Below are 13,138 nucleotides of genomic sequence, written 5' to 3'. Positions count from 1 at the left end.
ACTAAAGTGTCCTATATAAAGTACCATAAAGTTAAAAGAAAACAAGTCTCCCTGCTGAAGAGCTGTAGCAGAGTTGCTGCCTAAATTAGATCAATCATATGATTTAAACGATTTCTCTAGAGGATGGGAAGGGGACATGAAGAAACAGGAATATTTAAAATATTTTTTAAAAGCCCTTCTGGAGACGTGAGAACAAACGCAGCTTGAACAATGTGGGCACCAAGCCCAAAACTGCCAAGTTGCCTTTGGGAATGAAAACAATTAACTGTGTTCCTGGATGGATAACAAAACAGACTGCTTTCCTCTTCTCCTACCTCCCCTGTAATAAATAGTCAAAGATGCATCATGTGAAAATACTGCGTCTGGGCTTTGAGGCCATATGCTGACACTGAGAATCTGAAATGGGCTGACTCATGGGTCTTGTGAATTTTTTCTTCATTGTCCTGATTAATAAGGTTAGTTGAAGTCAAGTTATGAGAAAATCGGTTGAGAAAGGACGAATGATTTTCCTTTCTTTTCAGAAAATGCCACCCAGCTTTTAATTACACATGTTGTATTTATAAGAAGCCAATATTTTTGTTTGACTTTACTGAGAAGAGTAGTATTTTGACAATTCTTTTACCTTTCTAAGAAAGCAGGATACTGAAAAATATTACCAGGCTCTAACTAGCTATGTGTGCCCAACCCCATTAGAGTGGCCATTTTGACTAGAAACGAAGTTGGATAGGGGTGAGGTCATGGGGCCTTGAACCTGACAAACTTAAGTTGAAATCCTGGCTCTGTCCGTTAATGGCTGTGAAATCTTGGGTAAGTTACTTAACCTCTCTGAACTTTATTGCATCATTTGTAAAATGAGGATTCTATACATCACTCTGTGGGTTACTTTAAGAATTAGAGGTAATGTGTATATGGATAAGATATATGCTTACTTATAAGCAACTGCTTTTTTATCTCATGAAGCGATTGGCTCACAGGTATGTCTACTAATCAAAATGTTCCATGATCTGACTGAGACTACACCAGACTTTTTCAAGTCTTTTATAAAGATCTGCTTTAGCTAAAACACTCTGGACTTAAAGGAGACCCAGATATTTTTTGTTGCTCCTGCAATGCACAAAGTATAAGATGCAATAGGAAGTCACTTGGAGCTACAAATTCCTAGCCCCTCATGTTTAGCAACAACCTTGCTACTTATTCAAGAAATATTTACTCAACTTTCATCGTATGGCTAACGTTGGGATTATAGAGGTGACCAAAACAGACAACACTTTATCCCCATAAAATTAACATTTACAAAATAGGGTGGGGATGACAGGGGCTGAACTATCAGTTTGGAGATGCAAGAACCAAAGGCTATGGGGAAATATAAGACAGGGTTATAGATGGGACTGTGGGCTATTTGTGTGGATCGATCTAAAAAAGAACAGATGTTTGAAGTAGCTCTTCCCTTATACAGTGAAAAAAAGTGTTTCTTAGATTAAATTTTTATCATTTGCCACTTCTGATTTCAATTTAGGTTTTGATTAATTACTTCAGCTGGGTTTTTTTTTTTTTTTAATCCAAAAGTCATCACTGTATCTCCTAGGAATCCCACCTGTATTGGCAGGCAGGATTATAAATTGAATACATTTTATGTTTTCTGCAATGTCAATAGGACTTGAGGGAAGAGATTTCTTTTCAAGGTATTTCAAGCAAAATTTTTCAGTACTCTTTGGACAAAAAGGGGTCTGTTATGGGCTGAATTTTGTCCTCCCAAAATTCACATGTTGAGGTCCTAACCCCCTAGTACCTCAGAAGGTGACTGTATTTTGAGACAGACGTTTTAAGGAGGTAAGATTAAATGAGGTCATGAGGGTGAGCTTAATTCAATATGACCAGTGTCCTTATAAGAAGAGGAGATTAGGCCATAGGAACACACAGAGGAGAGGCTATGTGAAGACAAGGGAGAAGCCAGCCATCTCCAAGCCCAGGAGAAAGGCCTCTGAAGAAACCCACCCTGCCACACCTGGAGCTTGTATTTCTAGCCTCCAAAGTTGTGAGAAAATAAATTTTTGTTGTTTCAGTCCAGCCTGTGATCCTTTCTTATGGCAGCCCTAGCTAACTAACATAGGCTCTAAAGTAATATGAAAGCCATGTAGCTCATTTGTCTTCTCAGTCATTTATTTTTCAGGTTATGTGACTTCAGCTCATAATAAGGAGGTAGAATTATTAACATTTTTTAACATTTATGAAGGAGCCTCAGTCTTCACCTTTTAGGACCAAAGATGTGCTTTCCTACTTCAATCCCCTTGGTGGGTTTTGTTTTGTTTTTTTAATTCCCTTTTGGCAAAGAGGTAAGGTATTAGACTAGGACCAGACCTCCACATTTCTTCTTTATGAAAGAGGAGAAACATTCTGGGGAAAAAAAATGGCATTTCCATTTTGATTTCTGAGGTCTCACTGGAATGCAACATAAAAGTTACATCCTATTCTTGGGGGCAGAGATAAATCTGAACTACAAAACTATCCTAGAAGAGATTGAAAAGGGTTTATGTTTATTAATTACTTCCTTGATTTTTCATTTTTCTCTCTCTCTCCTGTGCCATCAAAAAAAAAAAAAAAGAAGGCAGAGAGGGTAACAGGTTAATAAACAGTATCTGTCAGCAGGAAATGATTTGGGATGGTATAGACTAGTCCTATCTCATTGATATCTTAGAGTTTAACAGAAAGTCAGAATGCTGGACCAGCAGAGCAGGAAATTCCTTACAAGCCCCCACTTCCACATCTGCCGCCTGTTTTTAAATCCATTGACTGAAGTTCCACAGTGTCCCCAAGTTTCCTCAATTAATCTGTCAGTTAGAAATTCCCTACTAGTGCCTCGTTATCTTTGGTAGATGAAAGACCCCTAAGTCCTTTTTTTCCCCCCCAGAAACATCAATACTGTAAAAATGTTTGCAAAGAGGTCATGAGAATGGGACACCATTCACAGTCTGTGCTATACGCATCCACACAGTTATCAGAATAGCGCATTTGTAAAGTCCCTTATATTTTTAAAGTTTTTCTTAACAATTCTCTCACGAAACCCTCAAGACAACTGTTCTGGTAAGTAGGCAGTGACTGTGCCTGTCCTGCCAACTTCTGAGAGGGTGTGACGGACGAGGAGACTAGTGCAGAGAGATGTCAACAAATAGGTGGACCTAGAACCCACGTCTTGGGCTTCCTATCTAGGACATTGCGTTACATAAAGGTACATAAGTGCTGTGCTTATGTGCACACATTTTAGCTTTTTTTGGCAATTTGAATATATCGGCAATTTTTTTAATCTGGTAGTTTGAAATCACTGATCAATTGAGTGAAAAGAGTTACCCTGGTCATTCATGTAACTTCTACCTCAGGGTCTGGAGTATCTGGGACACAGGTGTGCTTTGTTATGTCAGTGGGATTCAGGGCAATTAATGTTTTCTTTCTCCTGTCGCCTATTTAGCACACAGCAAGGCTGGCCTGCTCGAGAATCCTCATGTGATCCTTGATTGCATTACAAAATATGATCAAAAGACTCTACCTCAATGGGCATGATTGTGCTGCTTGCTAAACTCAATGGCAATTTATTTAAATATGATACTCTGCAGGAGAATGCCTTCAAAGAAAAGGCACAACAGGCAGTTTATCATTTCCATGCGAGGCATTTGGAGTTATTGCCTCTTGAAAGCATTGGGGAAACAAGGATAATGCTGGTGGAAGAGTTAAAATGTGATATGATCATAAGCCCCGCTCTCTCTGAACAATGCCAGTTATGTCCTAGAGTTAATAGCTTGGTGGTCCCTTCTTAACACAAATCAGCCTTCCAAACAGAGGAAAGAGATGGGTGTGGGTGGTAAGGAAATTAGGAGCATGGATTCTAGACAATAACACATCTGAGATAATCGAGTGATGCAAGCACATTACTATTCAGTGTGTGGCAGAGTGCCGCTAATTCACTCTAAAAAGCTAACTCAGGCAAATATAAATTAAAGCATGTGCAGGACTGGATTGTAAAAAATAAGAGCAATTAGCACTGCAATATGTGCACATCTGCAATAATCCTGTTTGATGCATCTTCTATTAATTAACTTTATTGGAAGAAAAAAATCAGGTCAACAGAAGGAAATGCACAGCTTTTGGCCACTACAAAGCATTTCCAAACATTGACTAAGTTTGCCATGTAAATGTGTCAAATGTCTTCCTTTAAGCCCAGAATAGAAAGGCAAAATGATTCTTATTTGTAAAGCTGTGATTTTTACGCTCACAAAGCTTAATCTTTAGGAGTGCGTTATGACAACTTTTGTTCATGTACTAATTTTTCTGCCTGGTAACGTGTTTCCTGTGTATATGGTGGGGGGGGGATTTATGTTAAAAAGTAGGTTGAATAATTTCGTTTATTTATACATGAACTGCAACCCGATCAAATCTATGATTTGGAATATGTCATATGAAAAATTATAATTATGCTCCTGAATCTTTATTTAATAATATGTTTTAAACATTTCTATGTTCAAGTACAGAAAGCCAGATTTTAGATCTAAACTAATATATAAAAATTCAATCAGTGTGGAAAGTGTTTTTAGACTGCAATAATTAATCCTTTTAGAAGTATAAAAATAATTTAAGTCCGACTTAATAGGTTGTTAAATGTTTCTCACTAAAGGATTGTTATTTTACCAGTATTTTCTGAAATCACTAGTGTAGGCAGGCAAATTATCAGTGTTCGATAAATTGGAATGTATATTAAGAAATGAGTACTTCTTAAATATACCATCCATTATGTCGCATTCTTACAGTCCATTTGCTTTTAAAACAGAGCTCTAAAGTGAAAAAACTATATTTGGTGAGGTAATGTTTATATCAAAAAACAAAAATTATTTTTCTTAATTAAAATTGGAAGCAGTTTGTGCTTTCTGATTCAATTCTTTATCTTTCAGATTCCAAATATGCTTACTTTAAGTAACTGATACATTTAGTTCTAACCACCTTTCTTTTTCATTTACAAAGAAAGCAAATAATATGACGGTAAATGAAGCAATACATTAATTTATTAATTTTCACTGTCTAATTATTTTGACAAAGCTCCAGTGCTACAGAAATACTTTTAAAAGTATAGTATTACTGTTATATGACAATTCATTCTGAATGATACCATCAAGGGTATATCTATGATACAAGAACTGTTACGTCTTTCTCTATTTATAGATTTTAGAAACTTAAAGCATTGTATTGAATAGAGTAATATAATTTGCTATGAATGAGGCTTGTGATAATAAATTACATATTTAATAATTTTTTAAAATAAAACCACTTTTAACATAGATGTTTCATTAAAAATTCAAAATACATTTTCTGCACCAAATAATAAATATTAAAATGGAAACAACAGGCAAGTATAAGTTCTTGAGGAAAAGTGTTAACGTCATTTAAATCAATTCAATACAGTGTAATTACAAACTGGATTAAATATTTTCATCAATAGAAATTTGCTCTTAATTGATTTATGAATTTCAGTTTCTACGTGATTATATGTAAGATAATGTTTGAAGAACATCACTTATAAAATATACATATACACTACAGCCATTGAACTTTTGCCTTCTGTGTTGCGTACATACAGGAGACTTTATTTCCTGGGACCTAATCTGTGTGAATAACCTGGATCTCTGGCCTCTTAAGTAAAATCAGTAAAATAGATGCACTCAAAAGCATTGTTTCTCCATATACCAAATGCAAAGACTGTCCAAGTGAATATTACTTCTAAAAATTCACTGGAGAATATAATTTTTGTCAAGTTCATACCGTTAGATACATCTCTACCACAGATCAAAATCTGCATTGTCATTTTAGAAGACTACTGAATTTACGATTTTTCTCTATGGATCAAGTTTAGGCAAGAATTGGTGTTTATGAAGAGTATTATTTGATAGTAAGTCAATGTGAATATTAATGTCTCAGATAAATTGCAGTAATCATGTGTGCCCTCTACCACATCCTCCTGTCAATACTGTGTTTTTTTGTTTTTGTTTTTGTTTTTTAATATTTGCTTGTATGTGGGCTGGGTGCTACCTGTCATTCTTCAAAGGTCTAAAGTCCCTTGGACATAGAGCCAGATCGGAGTTTCTGCATTAACTCTCAATTTCCTGGCTTTTTGAGGGCTTCGGCAGACCCATAATGTTTCTTTAACATTTGTGGGGGGTTTTTTTTTTGTGGTTTAATATTTCTAAAAGCAGTAAATTATTTCCAGCGTATGTAAAAAAGACAAATTTCTCTGTGGTTAGTGACCACAAAACAAAACAAGAAACAGAAATACTTCAGAGAATGAATCCTAAAAAAAGTTTCAAGTTATAAACCCTTACTTTGATGTCATACGTGAAAAAGGAAATTTTGATGAAGAATTGCAAACTAATGCTTTAAAGAAGCCTCGAAGCCAGTTACATTCCTGTATTTATCATTTTCATTACCAGTAATAAGCATCATAATTGTAAGTAAACACATATACTCATTGTGTCTCATAGACATATAACATCGCTATGAATTACTGAATAAGATTAATATTGACTAGTAAAGATATCTTATGAATGATTTAAGATAGAAATAATCTTTGATTTAAGGGATAAACAACAAATACTTTCCTTTAACAAGGAAATAGTAGTTAAACTATTAGCAAATGACTTTTAAAAGCAGAGATGTTGACTTATCATCACTGCTTTTGCATTTGCTCCCAGATTTTGAGTTTTTATTTTTTAACTCTAGTAATTTGAATTTAGAATGAGTTTTTGGATTTTTAAATAATGCTTTATTTCACAATTTTTAAGTTAGATTTTTTTAGAAAATACAACATTTTAATCGATCTTATAGATTTAAATTTGGCATCTGACAGAAAATGTCTTGATAAGTTAGTTTGCAATGGTAATTTAAAACTGTATTTTATTGAAGGATCATCAGAGATATTAGATCATAGAATGACAGAATGATAATGCTTGTGATGTAATCTACCATTCTCTTCAATCTTAGAGAATCTGATGCCCAGATAAATTCAGTTAATTGGCAAATTACACAGCGAATAAGTGGCGGAGCTCAGACTAGACTTGTTCTTCTCTTTTCATTTATACCTTAAACTAACTCAACTACATATCAGAAATGGAACTTTCATTTAGGGCAAAATCAATAATGCAAGAAGACCTCATAACCTCAAAACAAAGATACATATGCCAACAAAAAAGGCCAGCATTCAGGGTTCGATTGCTCTATTTAAGAGACAGAAGAGCAAAAACCATGCTTAGATTATTTAATAAAGCAGGAAAAAATCTTAAGCATCTTTCATCATTTCATGTTGCTGAAACTTCACCTTCTTTCTCCAATGTGGCTTCATTTGTAGAGAGAGCAAGAAGCAGTGGAGATTTCATGGAAGAGAGAGACTGATAATGACAAGATGCAGTACAGATTCTAGACTCTCAAACTCAGGCAATATAAGATCATCAAGTTTTTAACTTCTTTTCATCATTACGGCTGCTTGTTTATGCATATTTCTTCTGGAGCAGATCAAAACTAAGCTGAGAACCTAGATGGTATGTACAGATAAAGAAAATGGGCATATCACAGAGATTTCTACCCCCGATATGGTAAAACCAATGTTATATAAAGAACAGCTTTTCCTAAACTTTCTAAATTACATATCTTGGACCTGAGAATTTCTAAATTTAGAAAAATAGGAAGATACACACCCAAGATATTTTTCTTTTTATATAAAACTGACAGTAAGATGGACTAATGACAGCTTCAGGATGTATGATACTAGAATTACTCCAGAGCTTTTTTTTTTTTTGCTTTTGGTAATAATCCTTCACTTGGAAAGATAGGTTTCGCATTAGAAACTCAAAAGGAATATAAGATGAAGGAAAGAAAAACAAAACAAATTAAGTGTTTTGTTTAATAAATTATTTTGTTTCAAACGCACAATTATTCTCAGATGAAAACTATAGTCTCATTTATTATGAAGTCCTCTCTATTAAAAAAATATATACATACTCCCTCTGGAATAAAATCCAGAAGTGACTTTACTTGCAAAAGCAGAGTTGGGATCCCTGCCCCACTGAATTTTAAAAGTAAAAGTAAATTATGAGATGGTGTCCTAAGAAGATATTAAAACATAAATGTTAAGTGGCATATCACAGTCAGAATTGTCAAACATGGAGTTAACTGTAAATCACGTAGTGATGCCAAGGAATAATCCAGATGCAAGGCTCTTTCAGTTTAATAACTGTGATGTTGAAGCCAGTGACTGTGCTTGAAATGATGAGCAAAACAAAATTCCAGGAAAGAAAAAGATAGTTATAAGTACGATATAAATGAAAAATTCTTTTAAGTGTTAAAATGTGCAAATGGCTTAAATAATTTACATATATATACATATATATGTATACATATACACACATACATAAACACATATCACATTAAATCTATGCTTCCTAGCTGAGATCAACACATGCTCTCTTACTTATAAGGAATGGAATTTAAAGATCATACTTCCACTTTCTATGTGCAAGGGATATTTCTTTTATATTTTAGACTCACTGATTTTTCTGAAGAAGGCCCACGCATTTCTTTGTCTTAAACATTTCCAAAGTTGCTACTCTATTCTTCTTCCTTGCATTCGAACCTCTTTTTATGTGCACAAGGTGCCATTTCTTGGAGATTTTCATCCTGCAAGGGCAAGGAGCAGATAGGTGGGATGTCAGAGAAAACACAGCCATGCTAATGGTCTGGTAGATGTCACTACTGTTTCCAGCAGTAACAAAGACTCCACTGTGTGCCCTCAGGTGAGTCACTTAACCTGCTGTGTCACAACTGCTCCATCTGCAAATTAGATAATCGCCTTGGCCACCATCTTCCTCTCAGGGTTGTTTTGCGAATGTCATAACTGGTCATTTGTTTGATCTATTCAAGAAACACTCAGTGCCCTTGGACCCCTGAATGCGCACACTCAAGTGCAAGCTCAGTTGTGAAGCTGCATCCAGCAGGAATGTTTCCTTACTGCAAGAGACAAAGGGCAGCCCATTGAAGAATGCCAGACCCAAACGGCATCTTGAAGGCCTCTGAGATTCTCAGATGAAAGGCTTTATATAAAAATAAAGTATTGTTATTACCTAGGCAAAGAAAAATGCATGCATTTTCTGTCAGCATTCAAGAGCCAAACATAGTGGTGCCCTCTGCCCCCCTTTGATATTTCGTTTGCATTTAGTTTGATGACAATATAGATAAATTCTCTACTTGGTGCCATTGGACCTGGGTTGCATTTCAGTGTGTGGAAAATGACGAAATGAAAGAGAGAAGCCTTTGAAAGAAAGTGAAAATAAATGTAATAGCCAAAAGCCAAATAATAGTCATAGTGTATTTAAAGTCTATTAAAGAGCAGAAGTCAGGGTATCAAATGCACACTCTCTCATCCTCTGTGGTCAGCCTACTACGTGGACCACCTGCCTTAAATTATACAAGTTCACCGCATCCCTGGAGTGAGGGGAAGGCAGGAGAAGAATGGGGGTGGAGACGCAGCTTTCTCCATTCATACTAATCATGCCGAATTTAAAATAGTTTTAGAATACCTCTTTTCAATTCACAATCAATTATATTTAAATCTCTAAACTGCCACTCTTGGGTTTGGAATAATATATGCATATATATGCAATAAGGAAGTAACTTGGAGTTTCAGTTGTTCAGTAGAAACTGATTGACATACACCATTTAGTTACCAGTGTTCATACTGTTTTAGGAGGTGATGGGGTAATGTAGAGCTCTGTATAGCCCAGGAATATAGGAAAATGGAACTCTAACTGGATAGAGCAGAAGGGGAGACCCTTCTGGATAAACTGCCCCCGTTTGGTTAAGAAGCACATGTGGAAACTCTGTATTTGGGTCTTGGACAGAAATCAAGTGGAACCAATTTCATAGACATGAAAATGTACTGATAACAAGCAAGCCAGATTTCTTATTAAATTTGACAATTACTGCCTTTGAGGTGCCAAGGCTGCTACCCACGGTTGTGAGGGACGTTCATTGAACAAGGGCACTCGTTCCATGGGGTAATGGGGCCTGACATCAGCCCTGCTCTGATAGACAAGCCATAAACCCTGGAAGAAAGGGATCCCTTTACTTCTTCACACGAAGAAATCATATAGGCAAATGACAGCTGTGGGCTCCATACAGAAAGACACTCTAAAATACTTAAGTTAAAATGAATGCCTGAATCTCAATGTTTTAATACATGTCTTATTTTGTGCTTATTTGGGTTTTCGTTCTAAACCTGAGAGGTAAGTATATGAATTATCCCACCATCATAGTATGAGACTGTCATATTGTCCTTTGGGGGGAAGTTCTTTTAGATGTGAATTCTGCCTCTCTGCCTCAGTTTCCCTAATAGTATAATGGTGATTTTCAAATCAACAAAAATGTGATGTGACAGGTGCTAAGTAAAATGCTGGGATTCTACTAGTGAGCTGGCTAGGCACAAAAAGCTTAAAATCTAATAAGCAGCTATAATCTATAGGATGTTGCTACAGAATGTGCATTGGAAAGAAAGAAAAGTAGCAAAGGCCAAAAGAAAATGTTCCTATAGGGGCGCCTGGGTGGCTCAGATGGTTAAGCATCTGCCTTCAGCTCAGGTCATGATCCCAGGACCCTGGGATCGAGCCCCACATCAGGCTCCTGGCTCAGCAGGGAGCCTGCTTCTCCCTCTCCCTCTGCCTCTCTCCCTGCGCATGCTCTCTATCTCTCTGTGTCTCAAGTGAATAAATAAAATCTTCGAAAAAAATGTTCTTAGAGTCACTTTTACTCTCTGTTCTAAAGTTTCCACTCTGAGAACGCTTAATGCAGAGTGAACCACTTTTGCCTCTCCACTTCTATTCTTCCACAGGTAGGGGGGCCCTAATTTTCTGCACCACCCCAGAATATCAAAGAAAACCTCTTGTTGGGGACTTCAGCACACATGCAGCAAATATCCACAGGTGAGACCAACCTTCTGTGATTAGAGGTTCCTTTGTTTGTTATGATGAACATGACCCAGTCACTTCTACATAGTCTTCGGACTTTAGAGAGGCCCCCAAGAAGTGTTTGTTGACTGAATAATCATGCGTTTGTTTAATTGAAGGCAGTGTCACGGTGGCCACCCACGCAGCCTGCCACTTGGGGAAAAGTGGTTGGGGAAGAGTGAACATTTCGAAATTGCCTCTGCAGATCTACATGATACTTAACTCTAGCTGGGCGATCAGACAAGTGAGTAGATCTTTCACAGCAAATGACAGTCACTCGTGGCTCTACACGCAAGGAAGTTCACACACTCTTTACATAGGGTGTTACTTTTCAGAACTGGGCTACCTGCAACTTGATTTCAAATTGTTCTTTGCATCAGTAACTCATGAAAACAAAACCCACTAGGAAAGCATGTCAGTCATAAGAACAGCATCACAGATTGCAAATTGAAAAGGCCTCTGGGATCATTCGCAGAGTAGGAAAACCCACTTATGATCACTCTCCTTTGGTTCTGCTTCATTCCATAATCACTCCATGGGGCAAACTACACTCCTGGTTTTTCTATCCAACAAACAGTTTCTGCACATGCTAGTTAAATTATCTTTCTTTTTCCAAGTCTTGAATGCATAAGAGTATTCTTAGTGGTAACTGTCCTTATAAGAGGCAAAAATAATGGTCTTGGGGCATTTTTCCACAAACAACGCTTTGTATCAATAATTGTAAAAATCAAAATAAAATAATTCATAAATCATAATTTAATATTCATATTCATAATATTACTATTAGAATTTTTAGTAAAAATAAAGACATATCCATTTTCATTCTTAGGAAATGAAAGGATAAAACAGCTAAATAGGATGCTGATTTTTACAGTTTACCAGGTGTTATATCTATACACAAAGAGGTGTCCAGCCTCACTTACTGACAGACAGTCATGGTCCTGTTATCTGCTTTGTTTATGCAAAACTGTAGTAAAAGAGAAAAAGGGTGAGCCTTGGGGAATAGTTGATCAGCTAGAAGAAAATGGGTAGTTCTTTTTTTTTTTTTTTTAAAGATTTTATTTATTTGACAGAGAGAGATACAGCGAGAGAGGGAACACAAGCAGGGGGAGTGGGAGAGGGAGGAGCAGGCTTCCCGCCGAGCAGGGAGCCCGAGGCGGGGCTCGATCCCAGGACCCTGGGATCATGACCTGAGCTGAAGGCAGACGCTTAACGACTGAGCCACCCAGGGGCCCCGAAAATGGGTAGTTCTTATACTCAGGCCAATTCTGGATTTTACTCTCCTGCTTAAAATTTTGAAACCATGCTCCCAAGTAGAGAAAGGAGCACAGACTAGGCCCAGTTAGTCTTGGTCAAATATTTTGAACACTTTGGACTCCACAGTCCTTCACTGTAAATTAAATGGGTTATCAGTCAAGGAAGGTATGTAAATCACCATCAGGCTAATGTTGACACTGAGAACCTCTTGTCTAGGGAAGCAGAAAACCAGGTACCCAAAGAAACTCTTAAAGGCATTGTGAAGTGAACCACAAGGAAAACTGGAAATGATGACAACAAAATCAAACCAACTATCAGGGTTTATCAGGGGGTTTGTCCAAAAGTAGCAGCTGACCAACAAATTAACCTGCAATTCAACAGTTAAAGTTTGATGTCATTTTTTAGATAACAAAAGTCCTATGGAAGCTGTGAGTGAAAAATAAGCTAAAGCTCATCAGTGGAAAAAGTAGCTACCTAAGAGACCCTAATTATATTTTGGAGATTATTCCAAGTTGCATATCAGTCTTGTTGATCACAGCCAACTACAGAAATAATACCATCCATGTCACCTTCCAGCATAAAGGTCTAGCTCTCAACATGGCAGAATTATAAGCTAGAAAGAATGTTTGGATGAAACATTTCAGAAAAGCAATTCATGGTAGCTGTTAAAAATAAAAAATGGCCACACCAATGTGCACTTCCTTCCATCACCTACTGGAGTACTATTTGCTATCATAGACATCACTGACGGTTTTCTATAGAAAACAAATGCCTAACACATAAGAGTTCAAAACTAATTTTTCCTTACACAGAATACAGATGACCCCTTTGACCACCAACCTGTCTTTCATGCT

At 36.7% G+C, this 13,138-nt stretch overlaps 1 protein-coding gene across 4 annotated transcripts in view; it reads right to left on the bottom strand.

Moving 5' to 3' along the window:
* The window catches only part of TWIST1 (twist family bHLH transcription factor 1), a 79,949-nt gene that overhangs the window by 54,293 nt on the left and 12,518 nt on the right, over positions 1-13,138 (bottom strand). For 2 of the 4 annotated variants that reach the window (XR_010406508.1, XR_008505258.2), the window contains exon 3: positions 8,578-8,706. The exons of the other annotated variants lie outside the window; for them this stretch is intronic. The gene's annotated coding sequence lies outside the window, so the exon portion shown is untranslated. The remainder of the gene's footprint in view (positions 1-8,577; positions 8,707-13,138) is intronic. 4 annotated transcript variants of the gene reach the window in all.

This window comes from Mirounga angustirostris, unplaced genomic scaffold (genome assembly GCF_029215605.1).
Source record: "Mirounga angustirostris isolate CCGP_5_RB_7025 unplaced genomic scaffold, mMirAng1.0.hap1 SCAF_12, whole genome shotgun sequence".
In the NCBI taxonomy this organism is placed as follows: Eukaryota; Metazoa; Chordata; class Mammalia; order Carnivora; family Phocidae; genus Mirounga; species Mirounga angustirostris.
The sequence above is the reverse complement of the archived record's forward strand: the minus strand, read 5'-3'. Positions and strand labels throughout refer to the sequence as shown.